Consider the following 23,271-nt stretch of genomic DNA (forward strand, 5'->3'; position numbering starts at 1 on the left):
AAAATAAAATGCAAAACAACACACTTTTTTGCACCAGAAAAGTACAGCTGTGTAAAGTCTTACCATAAGAGTAGATGCCCATCTCTCCACTGCTGCAGTATTCCGCACCTAAGACATCTCCTGCCAAGAATAGCCCAACGTCCAGCCAGTATACGAAAGCCTTTAGCTGTTATAGGTGCTGCACATCGCATGTATGCTTCCCGCACAAGATGAAGGGCATAAAGGTGATGTACGAATGCAGTCGCTCAGAAATGAAAATGCCCCAGTAGGGACAGAATCCTCTCAGGAACCAAGATGAACATGTGCATCCAAAAGGAAACAGAGGGGAAGATACAAAAAGGGGTCCTCAGCCAGGAGGGCAACTAAAACATAGAGCAACATTCAGGATAAAGGGAGGAGGAGGGATGGACCAAATACTGCAACAGTGAGAAGAAGGACATCTATTGTTATGACAAGATTTTACACAACTGTACTACGTCCTTCCATATCACTGTTGCAGCACTCTTCACCTAAGGGAGAGTACAACAGCTAAACAGGAAGCCAGGGAGGAGGAAGGCACAGAGGAGCCCTTCACAAACCCATGCAGGATATCCCTGGCAAAGCCTGCTTTGGCCCTGGAAATAACATCCAACTTGTAATGTTTAGTGAAAGTATGAAGAGAAGACCAAGTAGCAGCCTCAAGGACAGAACTGGTATCCAAACTCATGAAAAAGGAGGCAACTGCTCAGGCAGAATGTGCCTTTTCAGATGAGGAAAGACATTTGCCATGAAAGGAATAACAGAAGGAAATGGTCTTAGAAATCCAGGATGAGATTGCTTGGTTAGAAAAAGCCAAACCCAAAGTCCTGGGATGAAAACAAAAAGCTGCTCAGATTTATGAATAACTTTAGTTTTATCTAAATAACTATGGAAATCCAAGATGTGAAGAAACTTCTCACTGGCAGACTGTGGCAAAGGAAAATAAATTAATTAACCACCTTGGGCATAAAAGAAGGATTAAATTTGAAGAGACACTCTCTCTATGAGAAATTAAAAAAGGTGGAATAGCCATGAGAGACTAAATTCAAATTCTCTCTCTTGTCAGACGTAAAGGCCAAAAGAACAACAGTATTCCATGTGCAATTTGTAGGGAAGGTTAGGTAGCTGGATTAAAAGGAACCTGGGTCAATTTTTCAAGTACAAAACTGAGGTCCCAAGAAGGTGGAATAGGCTTGGGGGCGGGGGGGGGGGACTGATATGAAGGACGCCTTTAAGAAATTGTTTGACCTCAAACCTAAAGACCAAAATAGGTGCCAAGGGCAGACAAGCAAAGATTGCTGACAAGTGAGCTGGCCACACAAGTAAGACAGAACCAGAGGAACCTCCACAGAAATGGGGGATCCAGATGACAAGAGAGGCATCAGACAGAAAATCTTTTTCATTTGGACATATAAGATTTTCTGGTACTGGGTTTCCTGGCCTCCTGCAGACCTGAAGCATGTCTCCAGAAAAAAGGGGCCTAAAAGGGATCAAAACCCTATCACCCACAGTGTCAGTTGAAGAGTGGACAGGTGAGGATGGACAAGAGATCCTTTGTCTTGTGTGAGAAGATCCACTTGGTGAAGTAACTCGTAGTAATTGCCACTGGCCACGTGAGAGAAAACAGGGAACTAATGCTGTCTGGGCCGAAAGGAGTCATCATCAAGACTTTGGGACAGTCCAGTCTGATCTTGTGCAGAAATTGTAGTATCAGAGGAAGGGGGGGAGAGTACAGAAAAATCCCCTTCCAAAGAAAAATACAGGGCATCCACTTTTCAAGTCAGAGGATTTGGGACTCTGGAACAGAACAGAGGAAGTTGTCTATTCAGAGGGGAGGTAAAGAGATCTACCCGAGGAGTACCACACCATAGACAATGTCTAGGAACACATCTCTGTGAAGCATCCATTTGTGAGCTTGTGTTCTGGACATCTATTTGTGAGCTCGTGTTCTGGACCTGTTCAAAACGTACACCACTAGATTATGCTATGAAGGAACGTAAACTGCCTGTACAGGCACTCAATACTGGTTAGCTAGATCCCAAACCTGAACAGGCAGTCTACAAAGGAGATAGGACCTCAGGCCCCCCTCCCTGCTTGTTGACATACCATATCACTGCAGTATTGTCAGCGAAAATTCTGAGGCCCCAGGATAAAAAAGGGAATGAAAAGCCTGCAGAGCCCAAAGCAAAGCTTTCATCTCTTATACTGATATGATCCAACCTCTGAAAAGGAGGCCAGAAACTTGGACCTTTGGGGGGGGACAAAAAGGCACACCATCCCTATACCTCTCAACCTGGAAGCATCAAAAATATGGACAAGGCCCATGAAAAATATGTACAAATCTGTATGCTGATTAACATATAATTTGCATACATAATTATGTAGCCCCACCCACTCCAATGGAACTGTGGGATACCAACTTTCAAATGCAAACTGAAGAACAGACCACCAAAATATGGCACCACACCAGAGTCCCCTGCAGCCATTCCAATGTCCCATTACCTGGCGATGTCTCCCCATTTACTATAAACACTAATGTGTGCATACTGCTTTACTTCTACAATGATTATTTGGATTTCATTTTTACATTTTGCGGCACAGCAATGTACAAAACACTAACAGACATCTGCTAAATAAAGCAATACTGTCTCACAATGAACATAGACTTTGCATTAAAACTTCTCTGCCCTTGAAACTCACATTAATTGAAATGGCATTGAAACCCACACACCACATCCAAAAAAAAATGCATCTGGCCAGTGGTGGATAAAGATTACCTTTGGGCTGTTTTCAAATCATTGGCCCCTTGCACATGAAAAACACATGTGTTCTTTGATGCATCTTCCTGATTGAATTATATTATATTCCTTACATAATACAGCATACTTAGAGCGAGTTTTAAATTTATAGAACATTTTTCCAGTAAGCAATGACACAAACTGCATGAACCAATAATGACAAAACTGCCCAGTTCAGAACATTTCCATCTTAAAGTCTACTCACCATATAGACATTGTGTGTTCTTTAATTCAGCTTCCTGATGGTGTTTAAATGAGTATAATTATTATTATTTACATTTTTAGAAGAATTTGAATCAATAGGTTTGAAACAACTGCAGCTGAATCAAATAACTGGGCAAAAAAGAAACCCAATATGACAATAACCCATCTCAAACAATATTTAAGGAGTCACTTTGCTCATTTTTGTGTCATACTGAGGTGTCAGTGGCAGTGTTCCTGATTAAAAAAAAAACATGCACAGCTAAATGTCCATTCATCTGCACACACTTCATGATTGCATTGTTTGGAGATTATAAATGTGAAATGAGCTCACTATTACTGCAAAACTGGAACAGTGTACTAAAGTCTGCATAAGGCAGTATAACCCATAGTTCTTATGTCAAAGCGATTTGACAATGCATCTAAGAATAAAAGATGAAAATGACATGTACATAATTGAGCAACTGTTCTGTGATCCACTGCAGCTGTATTTAGTTTGGCAGTTAAAGGATAATTAAGGCTATGGGCTGTTAAGCTGCTTCCTGTGGTCCAGGGTTTGATTCTCTCAACCTCCATTTGCCTAACCAGATAATGTCTGAGTGGATCAGTGGTCCACCCCAATTAACAAATGAAGAATCAAAATGATATCCAAAAACAGGATGTGACATACAAGACATCAGCACATAAATGCAATTAGAAAGGCACATCAGAAAATTAGCCCATGTCATGATAATCTGAAAATGAGGCAAGAAATGCATGTGCTAATAGAGCCCATGTAACAACACTTGTAAAACAATGGGTTATGCTTTTAGATTATGTGCTACTACTTTAAAAAGAGCCACAGCTGAAATACATGCTCATTTCTACAATACAGAAAACCAGCACATTATGAGTATATATTATGTAGTTCAGCATGATACTGCAGAAATATACATTTAACAATCACACTGAATTAGAGAAGTAAACAAGTGTTAGCACAGATCTAACCTAAAGTAAGACCTGTACACCATACACTTACCTTAATGCTGAGCCTGTAGTAGCAGAGCATTCATTATATTTAAAATTCCACAGGCGCGAATGAGGAAAAAAGAAGCAATAGCGGAAGCTATGTGCATTGATGCAGGGATGCACAGACGCAAAGGCCAAAGGGTGTTTGTTTTCTTAAAGACGAATGAACACCATTAAACAAGAAATATAATTTGTGTTTGATGCCTTTGTCGCTCGGAACACTCAGTCACACACATTATTAATGCTCTTGTCTTGTTATCTTAGAGATAAACAATAGAACAGAGAACACTGCACTGAAATGCTGCTGGCAAATCTAGGTAGGCAGGAAGGGAAAAACATAATGATCAGTGCTGGCAAATCTAGGTAGGCAGGAAGGGGAAAACATAATGATCAGTGCTGGCAAATCTAGGCAGGCAGGAAGGGAAAAACATAATGATCTCCTCGTTACTGCTGCTTCTAGCTCAAAAAAGCCAAGGCAAGAATGAGTGAGCAGAAGAACGGGTGCTGTATTGTCGTTGTTGTGGGTTGTAAATGAGAGTAGAGTGCTCATTTTTTTTTGTTTAGCATGACTTGTTCAGTGCCATTTTTTGGCAGTTTTATTTGCTTTGCTGCTTTGCGTTAAGTGTCGGAGTACGGTACACATACACACACCAGACAGTTCATTCTGTTCACATACCTGAAGGAGCAGTTCCTTCCCTCCATGAAGCTCAGGCCAGTCGATAATCCACAGCAGCTGTTTCCTTAGCTCTGAGTCTGCAGTAGTACCCATAAGTTCCTGCTCAATCATTTCTTTAGCTCTGCAACAGTACTATCCTTAAGTTCCCGCTCGAGCTCGCCTCGCAGACCATTCAAACAGAAGGAGGCAGCCAGCCGGAAATGCAGCTGCATGTGAGCCCTTGAGCTCAGTTCCGACAGGCTGATGGAGCTGACATCATCACGCACATGATGACGTCAGCAAAAAAGTGGAAAAAAATAAATAAAAAAAAAAAGCTGGGAAAAAGTCGGAAATTAAGAGGTGCCACTCGGGAATCGTGGCACCCCATTATTTGACCCCAAAATTTGGTAAAAAACGATTAATTCAGTACAGTTGGGAGGTATGACCACCGCATGTCTGAGGTGTCCATGAAAAGCTTCTGAGTGGGAAATGGAGGCTGAAAAGGAAGTTCTGGACTGGCAGAGAGTTGAAGAATCCACCAGGGAAGAAAAAGAACAGGGAATTCCATGAGGTGGCAATGATGGAGCCACACTGATATAAGTTACCATTGAAATTTCTTAATATGAAGCCTGGCAAGAGGGAGCACAGGAATGGTGGAGGCCATGAATCCTAGAACCCTGAAAAAGACACTGGCCATGACAGAGGGCAGAGGAAGGAGAGACTGGAAAAAGGTTATCAGGGACAGAACTTTAGAAGCAGGAAAGAAGCCAGCATGGGAATGGTCTGAAGCCTGTATCTGAGGAAAACATGATCCTTAGAAGGAATCAGAACTAATTTCTGGAGGTTTATGGTGAATCCCAGACTGTGTAAAAGACAAATGGTAAACTGGAGATCCTGCAACAATCTGCTGGGAGGAGGAGGAGCTTGAATAAGCAGATTGAGTAGATAGGGAAACATCTGAATAACTTGAAGGCTGTAAAAGGCAATGACAGGAGCGAGGCATTTGGTGAATACTCTCAGGGCAGTAGAAAGGTCAAACGGCAAAGTAAATAATTGAAAATGCAAGGAAGAAACAGAGAAATGTAAATATTTCCTGAATACAGGATGAATGGGGATGTGAAGGTATGCATCCTTGAGATCCAGAGACACCAGAAATGCCTGGGGAAGCAGAACAGGAAACAAGGTCTGAAGTCCAACTTCTGAAAAGAAGGGATACTGAAAAAGGTGTTGAGCAGAGAAAGATCCAGAATTGGTTTCTATGTACACTCTCTTCTGGGGAACCCAAAACATTCTGAAGTAAAACCCCTTCCCCATCTGGGTGGAAGGAATAAACCAAATGTACCCTGATCCAAGAGAGAGAGAGAGCACAGCCTCTGTAAAATGAGGTAACTGTTCTCAAGGAGGTTGAGGAATGCCTGAAAAGAAAGGAAGGGACTTCCAAACTATGAAGTATCCCTGATGGGTAATCCACATAACCCAAGAATCTGCGGTGATCCAAAGCCGATTTGGAAAGGACAAGGGGAGGTGGAGGGACAATGGACCTGGTCGAGGGGAAGGGAAGGGCAAAAGTCAAATTGAACCAGTCTTTTCCTGAAAAGAAAGCTTTTGGAAGGAAAGAGTCTGAGGAGACTCAGCAGGAGGAACACACCTAGAACCCTTTTTACCCTTAGGAGGCATGCATGTCAGTCTACAAACAAAGGCAGACTTGGAAGGATAGTTCCTCTGAAACTTGGGAATAGGGGAGACAAAGATATACTTAAGTTACTGCAAGGCATAGTTTGCCCTTGATATCAGGCAAAACTTGAAGACGTGACCAGGAATAATGTCTCATCACTGAACCAAAGGCAGCAGCCCTGGGAGAGGCATCAGTTACATCACAGTTGCATTTTATAGAGTAACAGGCAACTTGAGAAGTGTACCCCATAAAAGAAATGGAAGAAGCCTTCCTTTCAGAATCAGGAAGGTGAGACATTACTTTAGAATCTTGGGGAAAGGAGCGCCAAACATACCTTGGTCATACGAGCCTGGTAGTTAATAGCCCTAAAGGATAAGATGGCAGCTGAAGAGACATTCTTGCCCAACCTTTCCATAGCTCAACTGTCCTTATCAGAGGGAAGGAGTTTAGTAGATGGTAACAACCTAAATGGCTTGTCCAAAGAAACTGATAGCACAGTAGGATAAACAGAAGGGCACTTTCCCTCTCCTTTTAATATATTTACTAATCAACTATACACATCCTAGCCTCACTCCTCCCTCGTACAGTACGCTGACGGCTCTACAATCATTACCATTGCTGATAATCCCTCTAACACAAACTTCATTTAACCTCACTGAAACCTGGCTTACTAACAACAAACTCAAACTTAACCTTAAGAAGACAAAACTTTTACTCTTCCTCCCAAAATCTCTTAATCATCTTAAAACCTCCTTTACCATCTCCTCCCTTACCACCACCACCAAACCTGAAACCCAGACTAAGCTCCTTGGAGCAATAATAGATGATCAGCTTAAATTTGACCTTCATGTTTCTCACTGGATCAAAAAAAAAAAAAAAACACCAAAAGCTTGGCCTACTCTACTGTAACAAAAGGTTCCTCACACCCAACTCTAGGATCTCTCTAGCCCAAGCATATCTTCTCCCCAACATCTTCTATAGCTCTCAAATACTAACCAACCTACAGTCCTCACTAATCGCCAAACCTGAAACTATGTTCAACAAAGTTGCTAGATTTGCAGCTAATCAGCCTCCTCGATCACATCACTGTCATGCTCTTCAAATGCTCGGCTGGCTCAAATTTCCTAACCAACTCATATTTACACAATTTCTCATCATCCACTCTACTTTGAACAAACCCTCCTCCTGCCCTAGCATCTCTTCCCTTGTCTCCTTCTATAAGCCCCCTCGACCCCTCAGAAGGGCAGACCAGGGTCTCAGAGATCCATAAACCTAAAAAATTTCCTGGACAGAATCTCTACAGCTACCTTCCTGCTCTTGCACGGAACAAGCTTCCCATGTCCCTTAGAAACATCACCCACTTTTCTGAATTCAAGAAAACTCTCCAAACTTACCTCTATAGCACCTGGACCTGTCCCTGTAATCACCCCACCTGAACCCTCCCTCTCCCTATATCTATCACCACCTTTCTTCTCCTCACTAGTGCTAAACTTCCTCATTAACTGTTATGTATGAGTTACCCTTCCTTTTGAAATCAACCTTGTGCATCTTTCAGTATTTGTTCAGTCACCACCTAATTACCTAACCTTTATTCATATCAATATGGTTCTGTTGCTGATTATTTTTACTTTACTATTATCACGTATTGCTTGAATGTTTTTTATCTATACCTATTGCATTCTTACCTCACTCACCTTCACTGTTCTTGATTTGTTTTATTGTTGAGTTTAACTTATTGTACTGTGGAGTTTCACCTATAGTCTCTTAAATATTTTTCTACTGTTTTATTGCTTATTACACATTGTATATTTTTTACTGTATCTTATCTCAGTTTTGTAATTTTTCTTGATTATTACACTGTGGAGCTTTTCTCCCCAGGTGTCTGCTCAAAAAGGGCTTTTGCTCAGTCGGACTATCCCGGTCAACAGATGTCAAAGAAATAAATAAATCGCAGTCCTCAGGCACCTTATAGAACCAATTAGTTTTTTTAGGGGCAGGAGGCTGACAGTCAGGAGCTACAGAGGCTGCAGAAAAAACATCCAACAGGGCAGCCAAAACAGGAGGGACAGCTGATGGTTTAGAAGACTCTATCTGAAGGAGCTCACAGTACCTCTTTTGAACATCAGAGATTTGGGAACAGTCCCACTTGAAATAGCTCATCATGCAAACAATAGTATTCCCACAGGACAACTCTTCCGAGGGGGAATCTGGGCTCAAAGAATCCTCTTCCTCTGGGCTGTAATCTGGGGGGATGGGGGTGGTGGTGGCAGAATAAGCCAGGGATTCTTCCACAGAATCAAAATTCTCATCTGATGAATCTAATTCCCTAGGCCTCTTAGCAGTGTAAGTGGGGGTGGGGGGCAGGAACAGACACCTCTTGAGGAGGCTTCAATGCTATTAAAGCATTAAATAAACCCTGCGTGAAATCCTGATATTCAAGTTGGGGATATTTAACAACAAGGGAAATATGCTTAGCTTTCTGTTTCTTTTTTTTCTGCGGGACATCCACCTGGAAAATCCTCGGTGGGTCAGACCCTTGATGCAACTAAGCGCAGGTGGTAGGAATTGCCTACCCTCATAAAATCTGAGGAATCCCCCTAGGTCCCTTGGGCATTATCAGCAGAGGTTCTCCCTCAATGTCTGGTGCAAACATTGGAAATGCCTCCAAGGATATGCAAGAACTCTGATCCATGGCAATCTCCAACAGGGTCATGGCAGAGGTATCAGAAGCAAGCACCAAATGGACTTCAGGGCTTTCACCAGCCTCTAGAGAGATGTCTGGGAGAGGCTGGATAGCAATATGATCAGGCTTAACATTTTTGGGATTCTTCTTAGCAGACAGTTGGCCCTCAGGATGGGAGAATTATGCCATAGCACCCTAAGCCAACAGTTTAAGTCATTGTTTCTCAAGAATATGGATAAGGAGGAGAGGCAAGTCACTTCCAAGAACGCTGCACATTGAGTAACAGCTTAATTCTAGCTCTCCCAGTGTGAAAGCTGAAACTTAACCAAGAAAGCCAGTGAACCTAAATATCTGGGTAAATTTCAGTAACTGGCTAGTAAGTGCACTGCCTCGATGCAAGGAAAAAAGAAATACAGAGGATCGGAAGGAAAATCATCTACAAAAGGCAAAGAAAAAACAGTGACTGGGAAAAGTACTGTAGCTGTTCAGAAAAAAAGCAGTGCAAGTTCCAGACATGACTTCTAGTAACCTAGAGGAAAGTATAAGGCAACTGCATACAGACCTGATTAAAATAAACAAAACACTGATGGAGTATATCAACTCAAATAATAAATGTCTGGAAAAATGTAAGAAGCTTTAAACAGATATTCAGATAAGGTGATAAAACTGCAAAAGTCAGAGGTCGAAATGAAGATAAGGCTGGCTGCATATGAGACTGCACAAGAAGAGATGTTTCAAATAATATAATTAGAGGACAGAGCACATAGGGAAAACCTGAGATTTTTCTGCTGTACCCGAGAAGTAGGAAAGAACAGACTGTCTTGACCTGAAGGGATGTATGCTGCTTGGAGAGTCACTTGATACTGGACAGCAATATCCCAAACCAGGAGAGACATCTGGCAAAGAAGGTAAGACTTTGTCCCTCCTTGTTTGTTGATATACCCCATCACTGTGGTATTGTTTGTAAATACCTTTAGAGGCCACAGGACAAAAAGACGGTGAAAGGTCTGAAGTGCAAGCCGAAGGACACTCATCATCTTGACATTTATGTGCTCCTTCTGCTGAGAAGGCGACCATATCCCCTGTACTTTTAGGAAGCCAAAGATTGCCCATGTCCCACATTTGAGGCATCCGTTAAGAGTTCCTGAGAGGGGAGAGAAGGATGAATAGGTAGCCCTGTGTTTAGAAACAGCTGCTAAATCCACCACTGAATCTCCGTCTTTAGACAAGGTAGAAGAGGAACTATAAATTCTAGGGGATGTACATGCTGGAGGCAAACTGACTTCAGGTACCACTGAACCTTTCTCAAGTGGAGTTTGACCTGAGGAATCACTGGAATGGTGGATGTCATGAAAATTCACAAATGACTGCCACACAACTAAACTAAAAAAAAACATGCAGTAATCCTAAAATGGCTTTATTGTGAACAAACAGGTAAGTGCTTTCATCTAAAATACCAAGACTTCAACACACAAAGTAATCAACCATTTAACCTGTGTGTATGTATATATATATATATATATATATATATATATATATATATATATATATATATATATATATATATATATATATATATAACACACACACACACACACACACACACACACACACACACACACACACTTTCCTGAAGACACCCAATCCAAATGTTTCCCCAATTTAAAGAAACAATGTAACAACTTCATGTGCTCAGTTACAATGTTAAAACCAATATAAAAAACAATGAAAACACTTCTAATTCAAACATCTAATCTTTGACTCTCCTTTAACTATGATAATAATGACTATAAAGACTGATAAAGTGTTACTAAAAAATCCTTAATAATGTTAAACTATATCATATATATACTTAAATATTAATCCACTTAAGTATCTGTCACTTATGCATCTATTTTTCATAAGCGTTAAACTGTTAATGGATATAATATAATTTAACCCAGGTGGTACTGAGGCATTTAAATATATTTGCCACTGTAATTCTCACTGTTCGAGAATAATGCCCCATGGGCCACCTTGGTGGTCCTTTCAACTTTCTCTAAGACAGAAAATAAGAAGCTATGGCTTATATTGTCATTGTTTAAACAGAGCATTAGTACCTTTTTCTTTCCTTATTTCATAAATATGTTCATAAATCCATTCTCATAATTTACACTCCATCTTACCAATGTAAAATCTATTACAGGATTTACATAATGCAATATAAAGCACACCATTGTGTGTCTCTTTCGGCTTTTCCCGGTTAGGGGTTGCCACAGCGGAACTCCGGTCCGCTAATGATTGCCAGTTGATTTTTACGTGTCGAGTTGCCAGCCCTGACGCACAACCTTCAATGAAGGTATGCCCATTCATGCATATTTCCACGCAGAAGATGCTCTAGCTGAGAATCAAACCGGACAGCGTCTTACTGTGAGGCGACAACGCTACCGCAGTACCACCACCGCAGTTAAGTGTTGCAATTGAAACATCCAGTGAGATTGAAGCTTTTCCAACCTACTTTTATAATTTCATCTATCTGTATATACTGCCACTAATTGCAAAACCCATTTAACCATATAACCCTTTGTACTTCTTTTACCATTTGCGATATCATCAAATATGTTCTTACAAACAAGCACCCCTTTTATATACTATATGGGCATTCATTCAGTTTTGCACTAATTTCTCCATCGTTTTTTATAAGTTGCCAATTTTTTAATAAAATGTTAGAAATCCTCTATCGACAGAAAAAGTGGTAACAAATATATGGCTACGGTGGTTACTATCTTCATTAATATCACTGTTACCATTACTACTTGTACTCTTATTTAGATAGGAACTTATGCCCATGTCATTATTAATACATACATCTGATATATTAGTACTATTTGACAATGGAAAGCATATTCCTAAACACGTTTTATTCACTACTTCTCTTTATAGAATTTACCATGGCCAAAGGATAGCCCCCATTAACAAACACGTTTCACAGCAAATCATATTCCTTTAAAAACTCATGGTACTCAGATACCATCCTTGCCACCCTTACCATTTGGCCTTTGACGACTGCCCGATTTTGGTACTAAGGATGGTTGCTGGTAAAATGAAGGAATGAGTTTGAATATGTGGGCTTCTTATACATACATGATGTTAAACATTTCTTTATTTTACCTTTGGATAATTTCACATCCAAGTATGAAATGTAAATCTAAGAAATGAGGTAGTATTACTGAAGTACTTAATACATTTTTGTACTCCTTCAGAATTACTGGCCCATACTACAAAAATATCATCCAGAAAATGGATGTGCATGCTCCATGATGCTTTAAATTGGCTATTAAATAAATACTTGTGTTCCCATGCTGCCATAATAATTTTTGCATATAATAGCCCACAGGCCACCCCCATGGCTATACTCATCTTTTGTTAAAAATTATGCCCCTCAAAAACTATATAATTGTTGCATAATACAATCTCAATCAACTGTCTTTAAGTATTAGTTTGTCCTGATCTAATTTCAAAACATTAAATACTCAGTAAACCACTCTAAGCCTATATTATGAGGGATACAACTAACTAAATAAGTCTTGAATATCAATAGTTAAGAATGTCACATTCAAAATGTCCTCTAAATGAAATTTAGTCAAGAAATCTCATAAATCTCTACATAAATGTTCAATTTTCATAGCTTTGTGTTTTAATTGACTATTTATGTATCTAGCTATAAAGCTTGTCTTTGAGGTGCCCACATCCATGACTGATCTAAATGGTGGATTATTTAAACATTTATGAGGTTTGAGCACTCCAAAACTAGTGGGTATCCTTGGCTCTTTGACATGCATGAATTTATATGCACCTGGATCACTTTGTCCTTGCATTGTCATATCACATAATTGCAGGTCAATTTTCTTATACAAGATGTTAATCTCATTGACAGAGGCCTCAGTATATGTATCTTTAAACATACTTACATACTCCCATACTTGTTCAAAAGGGAAGACAGCGAACAAGAGAACCAGGTAAGGTGGCAGTGGTGACTGGTTTTAACAGCACTAGAGATTGTTGTACTATTATTTCCAACAGGACTACCATCTTCAAAGTTTATAATTATAGTAGATTCATTACTAGTGTACATGCTGATTTATTTAGTAGGGTGTATGTGTATGTACCAGCTAAATGAGCAGATATTACAAAAATTATTAGGGAGTTAAAATTATACACAAGAAAATTAAATTTGAAATTAATACTGGGTAACGAATTTGTAATATTGGTGATTGTGATTTATGGGTACCTAGTACTGTCAACCCAGAACTCCATCCTATATTGCACACTTCTAAACAAGCAAGAAAGATGGATAGTCAACATTTATGAAATTAATGACCTCTTAACTTCTGGTACAATATGAATAAAAAACAATGGGACATTCTTCAACAGATTAAGAATTTCAAGAATTTAAGACTTACATAGCCTGATAAAGGTGGAGGCCCAGTTGCCATGCACCAACTTGACTATATTCACGGTATTTTCAATATTTTGTTTTGTCCCTCTGGAACACAGGTAGCTGTTGGATAGTACCCTCAGTCAGAAGTTCTTAAAGCATCTCTGGGAAAAAGGGGAGCTGTTCCTGAGATGGTTGAGGAATGCCCATAAAAGGAGGAAGGGATTTCCACACCATGAAGTACCCCTGGCGCATGACAGAAAGAACCCAAGAATCATGAGTAATCTGAAGCCAGATAGGTTGAGAAAGACAAAGGCAAAGAGAAAGAAGAATTTGTTTGTGAAGAGATTAATAGTCACAGAGCCCCTGGTTTATCAGAAAAGGAAGGCTTCTGAATCCCTAAGGTCTGAGTAGCCTTAGTAGGAGGAAGCCAAGTGCCAGTCTTTTTGCTCTTAGATGAAGTCCTAGACTGCCTACGAACAAAAGCAGGTTTGCTAGGATAGTTTCTTTGAAATTTAGGCACAGGAGAGACAAAGACATGTTTAAATTCCTGCGATTTTGCTTTGATACAGGTAAAGGTTGAAGCCTATGCCAGGAATACCTCCTCATCACAGAGCCAAAAACAGCAGCCCTAGAGGAAGCATCTGCAGCATCATAACATTTGATGGAATGCCTAACCATTTGAGAGGAAGTCCCTAACAAAGGCGGAGCAGATGTTTTACCCTCTGAGTCTGGAAGATCTGAGATAAGCTGACAAGCCTGACAAAGGAGAACCAGTACATACCTAGACATATGGGCCTGATAATTAACAGCCCTAAAAGATAAGGTGTCAGAGGTATATACCTTCTTACCCAACATTTCCGTAGTTCTACTAACTTTGTCAGAAGGGGAGTAGCTTAGGAGAAGAACGCAATTGAGAAGGCTTGACAGGGGCTACGGACACGACTGAGGGGTCAGCATTGGGACATTTATATCAGAAGTTGCAATCCTTAGGCACCCTGTAAAATTAGTCTGGTTTCTTGGGAGCAAGGGAAGAGAATCTAGAGCTTTAGCAAGAATCCAGTAAGGCAGCCAAGATAGGAGGAACAACAGAAGGTTTAGGGGGTTCCATTTGTAAAAAGTCATAATACCTTTTGTGAAAATCAGGAATCTGAGCACAATCACATTTGACAAAATCCATCATCCTAGTTATGGTGTCCCCAAAAGAAATTTCTTCAAAGTGAGCAACAAAGCTATTAGATTCTTCTTCTTCCTCTGAACCATATTCCAAGGAAGAAAGAATTTGGGAAGAATAAGCAAGGCATTCTTCCTCAGAGTCTGAGCCTTCTTCAGAGGAATCTTGTTCCCTAGGCCTTTTTTGAGGAGAGGATGACTCGGCAGCAGAAGAAAGATATCATTAAAGAAGGTTTTAAGGCCATCAAAGCATTAAATAAACCCCGAGCAAAGGCATGCCAATCAGACTGTGGATATCTAGGGGCAGGAGGAATATGTTTAGTCTTTTGTTTCTTTTTCAAAGGTACATCAGCCCTAAAGAACTGTGAAGGCCTCGACATAGGCCTGCATTCAATGACCATAGTAAGCACTTCTTTCTTGAATAAAATTTGAGAAACTACCCTAGGCCCCTTGGAAATAGTCAGCCGTGGTTCCCCCTCAATGTCTGAAATGGATACCTGCATAGCCTCAGCAGACGTGCTGCAGCCGGTTCTTTGCTGGCCTGTAAACTGGTCACTGCAGAAGGATGTGATGGACAAGGCTGAGCGGTCCTCCGGGTTTTCAATGACCTTAGGAGGAACACCTCTTTGGTAATGGCTGATCCTCAGTGCAGGAAGTTCCTTCCATAGTTTCCCTCATGAGAATCTTAAGGCGCTGGTTCTGAAGTTATAAGTCTGAAGTCCGGTGTGCCATACAATTTTTACAGGCTTTGGTATACTGGCTAATGTTGAGCTTCCATGGCAGGGAAATCCCACATGTAAAGAATAATGCAGCTGTGAACTGAAGGACATTAGACTGTATTAATTTTTATGAAAGCACAAATAAGCAACTGGACTGGTATTCCACAAAAAGAACCATTAATAAAAGGGCACATTGTGTGTATGTTCCAAACCTGGCTATGAGAAAACAACCTAGAACTTTAATAGTAAAGATGCAATCTTACCAGCAGGAGGAGTTGATTCTGACAAAACTGTGGCAGAAGGACAAAATACTAAAAGTAGGAGACAGCAGAGTGTTTGCAGAGAATGAATACTCATTGTACACCAGGCAGAAGACGACTAAATTTATCCCATTATTCAGGGAATGTCAAGAAGTAGGCATGAGATTCAAATGGCTGTACCCAGCTATCTTCAAAATATTTTTCCCTGGAGGAACAAAATACTTTTTTGATGAAGTACATGCTAAGGAATAAATATAAAAGTTTGTCCAACAAAGTGAGCTGTGAAACAGAAGGATATTCTGCTTCTTGGTCTTCTGGTGATAAAGACCAGACAGAGGCTGTGCCAGCGAAACCTTTTCCAGTGTTTCAATGGAAATGCTTGAGAGAGGGAAAAAACACAAGAGTTGACTAGAAGAATCGAGAGTACTCTAGAAATGAAGCAGAAAGAGGGTTTGAGAGAAGGAAATGAACAGGAATAGAACAAGAAAATCTGGAAATATTGGACTTTCTTAAACTAGTAGGGGACTGTAAACCATATGCCATACTTCATCTCATTAATGTTTGGCGAATAAAATCTGTAACTTGGAAATTGACAAATGTGGGATTACAAAACAGTAATTATATTTGTGAAACATGACAAATTCTGGAAATACTGGACTTTTTTTGGACTTTGTTAAACTTGTTGGGGACTCTAAAAGCATATGCCCTACTTCATGTCATTAATGTTAGGAAAAATACTAAGGAGAGGGGAAGAGGAGGGAGAAAGTTGACTGTAAGTAAACAATTTTTTTTCTTAATAGTACTATTTAAATGGGGCATCATTTTCTTTGCATGTCATAAAGTCATTTTCAGTTGTTTTTAACTTTAATTGAAATACTAATGTCAACTGGTGTTTCTGTTTTTCTTTTTTTATATCTCCCTTCTTCCTCTCTTTCCCCTTGTTCAGTTTTAAGAAATGTAGGCAGTACAATGGAAAAAAGATCTGGTTAAAAGAGCATGACAAAAGAAAAATTAGTGTGAATTTTCTCATTCTTGAACAGGGAAAGACTGTGTTAAGGCCATTAGCTTAATTCACTGACAAGCTTTATGAGAAAGCAAGTAAATGAAACATAATATTGATTATGATAATGTAAGGCTTTTTTTCTAGTAAACAGTTTTATGCCTGGTTCTTGAGTCTCTAGCAGACAATCTGATACTCAGAGAAAATGTTTTCTGAAAGCATTCAAGTGTTTTCCCAACTGAGAGAGCTATAAAGATAAGACATAACCAGACAGCACTTAATAGAACCACAGGCTATACCATCAGTCTGAGCATGGATATCCTGTTTTACGTTAGCTCGAGTCTGTGTGTGTGGCTGTCAGTTTGGCACATTTGCTCCTATTTGGAGGGTACAACTTCAATATTAGAAAATGTACATAGTTTTGAGTGTTAATAGGTTTTAGGGAATATTGTGTGTGTGTGTATTTTCTTAGATGGTTTTCAATAAATAAAAAAATTGCAAAATGTGACACAGGCTCAAATGGAGATGACAAGAAACACCTATACAAAAGATTAACCTGCCAAACAGTACATGCATGTAACACAAAAGCTGAAATTAGACATTTAACAAAAAAGCTGCTATACATAAAAGGTGGGAATAATGATCTCTGAAGAATATGATGGGTAGTGAACTACATTAAAAATGTAGAGTTCAAATAGCTATGCTACAGAAGACACACTTGGAAAGAACTAAACATGTGAATTTGATAATGAAAGGTTTTCAGGATGGTTGTTCAGTGGAATACCTGGGGCAAAGGAATAGAGGAGTACTTACATTAATTGCAAGAGGAGCTCCAATAGTAATAGAAGAGGATAAAATAGACAATAATGGTAGATTTGTAGTACTAAGGGACTACTGGCAAGGGAGGATGATTACAATGGCATATATTTATATTCCACCAAAAACTGCTATAATGGAGCTTAAGAAAATTCTGGGAGAAATAATCAGCTTTCAGCAAGGAATATTACTTATAGGTGGGGATTGTAATTTGATTTGCAATAGTAAAAATCTGTTTGGGGGTCCCACATGGGAAAATATAATTAAGGGGGTAGATTTTTAAAGACATTTACAAAAATATTTGGCATGGAAGACGTGAATTCAGTACTAGGAGTTTGGAGTGAATTTACACATTATTCCTCAAAATACAAAAAACACAGGAATTTATGCATTTAACTGAAGGTCTTGATATGCACTCAATAACTATTTCAGATCATTCACCAATAATAACTAAAATAAAATAAAAACACAGGGTAATGATGAAATAAAATTAGATACTGGGGTTTTTCCATCTATCTGTTGAAAAGAGAGGAATTTAAAGAATTAGTATTGGAAATTATTCAAACGCGATTAGAGAAGACAGAAATTTCTTCTGAAAATATACCTAGGGAGTGGGAAAAATTAAAGTGGAGTTTAAAAATAGGTTAGAAATAAAAAAGGGAAATATCATTAAGAATTATTCAGAGGGACTGACAAATGTTAAAGTATTGTAAAATAGGGGGAATCTCACAGAACAAGAAGAGGAGCAACTGTAAAATGTTAAACAGAAAATAAGGGATTACCTCGAAATATGCATGAGTTTAGAAAGATTGATGTTGAGCAACTGTTTTTGATAATAAATCTAGAGCACAAAAACTTTTAGCACAATGACTCAGGTAACAGAAAGTAGAAGGGTCTGTCACCAAGCTCAGGGAGCCTATAACAAGGAAGCTAACAAGGGATCCTGTAGAAGTTCTAGAAATATTTGGAAATTCTATGAAAGTCTGTATAAAGCAGAGAAATATGGAAATCAAGAAAAGGTGCAAATGGAAATGTTTTATAGCTCCTGGTGGTGTTCTACACACTGCAATATAATCTGCTGTATTGTGTTTCCTTTTAATCTGTACATTAAGGCTATTCACCTGGAACAGAAACTGTTGCTGACCCCCCCATCAAATCTGGAACAAGTGCCTTCTCCCAAGCAAGCAAACATCTAAAACATTTTATGCTGTTCACCTAGTACAGAAATTGTTGCTGAAGCTCCCTCCCATCACCTCTGGAACAACAAGTGCCTTCTCACAAGCCAGCAAACATCTAAAACATTTTATGTATGTTACTATCTCCTAACTGTTGCAAGTAACCTGTTTATGCACTGCAGCTAGCATACCATCTAACCATTTCCCCCTGCTAGGTTCTACCCCTGCCTCATAGCTTAATTTTCTACTTATCACTGCTCTTCTTCCCTTTATAATTGAACTTCTCCATTCCTGCTCTTTCTCCCTTCCTCCATTTACACCTTTCTGGTACATTCTACTCACACTTGGCAAACGTCAGACTTCCTGGCCTTCCTTTTCTCCTTCTGTTACATTCTAAACTCTGCACTAGTCTTTTCTTCTTGCCTTGGTGATTGTTTTTGTTAAGTCTGGTCCATTTGAGGGGAAGTAAGTCCCTTGAGGATGTCATACTGCCAGTCCTTGTTGTGTTTTGCTTTTATTTTCATTCTGTGGTCCCATTGTGCCTTGCAGCATTTAAAACCTTTGTACTTGCATTGCACTCCATCTTTCTATCTCCACTATTCAACTTTTACATAAATCTGTACATTTAAGTGGTCTTGTTTAGTACATATTTGATCTAACATTTTATGTGTTACAGCTGTTGCTTACTTGTTTTGAGTGCTGCTTAAATGAATAATGTGGTCACTGTATGTTAGCAAAACATTGCCTTTACAAGCCTGTTTTTATCTCATAATTATCATACTTAGCACTGCTCATTAGCTGCAGAAACTGACCAATTAGCTAATAGTGTAAAACCAGGGCTGTACTCCTTTAGTTGACCTGCTGTTAAGCCATATCATTATGCTGTTACCAGTTTATATAATCATGGTGTATGGAGCACTGTATTCTGCTGTCTTAACCTACCAACAGTGTATTTAATCAGCTCTTGTACCATGGAGTCGATATCAGCTGTTGAACTGGAATTTACATCTTGCTGCAATTGTTTAATATGATCCTGACCGACATTCCTGTGCTTGAATAACTAAATACTGGGACATATTGTGCAGAATATGGTTATTTTTGCCAAGCTGTATTTGTTTTGTGCTTTGTATGTTATTTAGACTCTCTGTGCATTGCGTATTTTACCTTACATGTTGCTGCTTAAACTATTCCTATCTCCTAATCCTTTCATCTAATCTTACATTCACAAACTTCCCCTTCCATTCCTACTCCATTTAATGTCTATTTCTTACCATCTTCTTACTACAAACCCTTTCACCCTTTCCTCTTTCACCACTACTAGTTTATCCTATAGTTCTATCCCCTCTCCCTCAACAAGTTCCTGTTTTCTCCTAACAGAACCTCTCTCCTTTTTCTCTATTTAACCCCCTTTCTCTACCTCCTCTCTACCTCTCCTTGTCTATAGCAAAACCTCTTAGCATCAGCTGGGCTCCCTCAACTATCCTGCATCTTTCTCTCCTCTTTCTAGGCTGTTCACCTGGTACAGAAATCACTGCTGACCCCCCCCCCCCCACCCCGTCAAGACTGGAACAACAAGTGCCTTCTCCCAGGCCAGCAAACATCTAAAACATTTTATGTATATTATTATCTCCTAATTGTTGCAAGTAACCTGTTTATGCACTGCAGCATTTATGCACTGCAGCTAGCACACCACCAAACCATTTCCTCATGCTAGTTTCTACCCCTGCCTCATACCTTACTTTTATATTCATCACTGCTCTTCTGCCCTTTATAATTCAACTTCTTTTTTTCCTGCTCTTTTACCCTCCTTTCCCTTCCTCCATTTACACCTTTCTGGTACATTCTACACAAATCTAGCAAAATTAGACTTCCTGGCCTCCATTTTCTCCCTCTGTTATGTTCTAAACTCTACACTAGCCTTCTCTTCTTGCTTTGGTAATTGTTTTTATTAAGTTACCTGTGATCTGGTCCATCCCACTTCGCTTGGGCTCACTCCGCTCCCCTACCATAACCTCATTCCCACCCACCCCTACAACACTCAGATTTATACCCCTTAGACACACTTCCAACCTCAAACAACCCACTCATTCAATTGCTTCCTATTTCCTCACTTCCTCTCACTTCACTATAATACCTATTCACCATGGCCCACTCCATATCCTACACTATACTGCTCTCTCATACTATACACATAACTGACATACTTTTACAACTCCCCACTGTAAACTCTAAACTAGCTCTCACAAAAAAGGTCATCAGGAACAAGCACGCCATACACCCCATCAGAAAGCTACTTAAGAATACACCCAAGCCTGTATAAAATAACACACCTACTTTGCAACAATATCCATGTCCTCCTTACAAACTATACAACTCTCCATTTAGGATATACCCATGCCCCTCTGCTGCACATTATTATCTGCAAACTACTTGCTCAGACTCAAACCCTATCTCCACAATTCCTAACACTAATAAAATTTTATTTAACATTTGTTAACCGGGAAAGTCTGACTTGGAATGAAGCCAATTTTCAGTGGAGGCCTGGGGAAAAACACACCAGATGCATGTCTTCGTAACATGGGAGGAAACTGGAGCACCCGGAGGAAACCCACATGAAGGCAGGGAAGACATGCAGAATCTGCACAGAAGGCACCCCAGCCAAAAACTGTACCGGAGAACCTCTTGCTGTGAGGTGACAATGTTACTGCTGCACCACTGCACTGTCTGCATGATGCAGTGCCATACATTCCAACCCTGGTCCTATCCCCACCATTCCCACTACAGATAATCAAACAAAATGTTTTAAGTCATTAAACATAACCACAATCAATCTTCAAAGTATATGCAACAAAGCAGACAACTTACAGGCCTGGCTCACCCAGAACAATACCGACATACTTGCTATCACCGAGACCTGGCTTAAACCAAACATAAGTAACACAGAATTCCTACCTCCAAATTAGTCTACCATAAGAGCAGACAGAGCAATAAAGGAGGTGGCATCTCCATCCTAGTCCCAGCCACTTTTAATATATACCCATACTGTGGTCACACCCCTCAATTCTCTAATACAAAAATCCTGTTCTCTTTTCTAAAGTTAAACACAAAGTGTGTATCATCGTCCTCTATATTCACCCTGGTAAAATACCAATTCTCGAAAAAATACTTTCTTGGGCATCCCTTACTATAAAAATGAAACAATAATACTTAGCAATGTTAACATCAACTGGTCAAACATTAGCTCAAACACCACAACCTCCAACATAAACCTGTTTAACGTTACCCAAGTTATCAACTCCCCCAGCAGACATAACAGAACAAACGAAGGTTCAGTTCTTAACTGGATCCCAGACTCTGACCCATCAAAAAATCACATCAGCCTGAGCACTTCCAAACTCTCCAAGGGATCACCTTCCCACCTACATAACTCAAACTACTCCTCCTCTAACAAAAAATCTCTCTGAACATACATGAAACCTATCCAACTACAACCCTCATACATTCAACCTCATCCTTAAAAGCATTAACTGGAATAACCTAAAAACACTACCCTTAGATGATGCGCTTGAATACTTTAACACTACCTTCCTAAAAATACTAGACAGCCTAGCACCTCCCTCCCTGAATAAAAAGATTAAAAGCTAATCATGCACCTTGGTTAACCAAATCAACTAAACAACTAGGGACACAGCATGGAAAAACAGCATAAACATTATAACAACGCTACCCTACAAAAGTGAAAACAATTGCACAACCAGGTAAAAAAACTTATAATTAAAGACAAGAAAGAACATTGCCTAAAGTTACAAAATAACCACAAAAATAACCCCAGACAACTATGGACCTCTAGTGGTAATCTATCAAACCCAGGCACAAAAAGTAATCCCTGCCCACACCGTGACAAATCTCCTGATCAAACTGCAACTCTCTAATACCTACTTCATAGACACCATAGCAAACATTACTGCCAGTTTCTCAAAAAGTACAGTTGTGTACACATCATAAATGTAGATGTTCGAGTGTATTCACTGTTGCAGTCATTACATTTGGGTTATCTGCCTGCAGGTAGCCTTCAGCCGGCCTGAATATTAAAGTCTTGGGTCCTGTGTCGGATGCTGTCTCTTTTTCCATGACGTCAGGTAGTCAGGGGTATAAAGCATGCAGTCGACACCATTACATCAGTTTTTCTTGCCCCAGATGTCAGGTGCCCCCATAATGGAAAGCAATTATATATAAGGTTACACCTCCAACAAAAAGCAAATACACCAGAAAGCTGAAATACACTAAACAAGAAGAAAGGTACAGCCAAGAGAAGTCAGACGGCTGGAGGGAGGGTAACCAGGACTGCAACAGTGAATACACTCGAACATCTACATTTATGGTAAGTGTACACAACTGTACTATGTTCATGTTTCACTGTTGCAGTCATTACATTTGGGTAGATTCCCAAAGGTAAGGAAGGAAAGGAGGAAGTTAGAAAGCATTAGGACCAGCTATTAAGCCCTGCAAGACTGCAGTGGCAAAACCAGCTCTGGATTTAGAAAAAACAGGCAAGTGGTAATGCTTGGTGAAGGTATGTACCAAGCTTCAGGTAGCAGCTTCTAGCATGTCCCTGGTAGGGACACCTCTGAGAAAGGCTGTAGAGGTAGATGAAGCCCTGGTGGAATGTGATC

General features: G+C 39.8%; 1 protein-coding gene across 1 annotated transcript in view; it reads right to left on the minus strand.

Annotated features, from left to right (window-relative positions):
* Positions 1-23,271, minus strand: part of LOC122813440 (AP-1 complex subunit mu-2-like) — a 1,149,616-nt gene that overhangs the window by 128,307 nt on the left and 998,038 nt on the right. The gene's annotated exons all lie outside the window — the stretch shown is intronic.

Source organism: Protopterus annectens, chromosome 10.part0 (assembly GCF_019279795.1).
Source record: "Protopterus annectens isolate FY-2018-M chromosome 10.part0, PAN1.0, whole genome shotgun sequence".
Taxonomy (NCBI): domain Eukaryota; kingdom Metazoa; phylum Chordata; order Ceratodontiformes; family Protopteridae; genus Protopterus; species Protopterus annectens.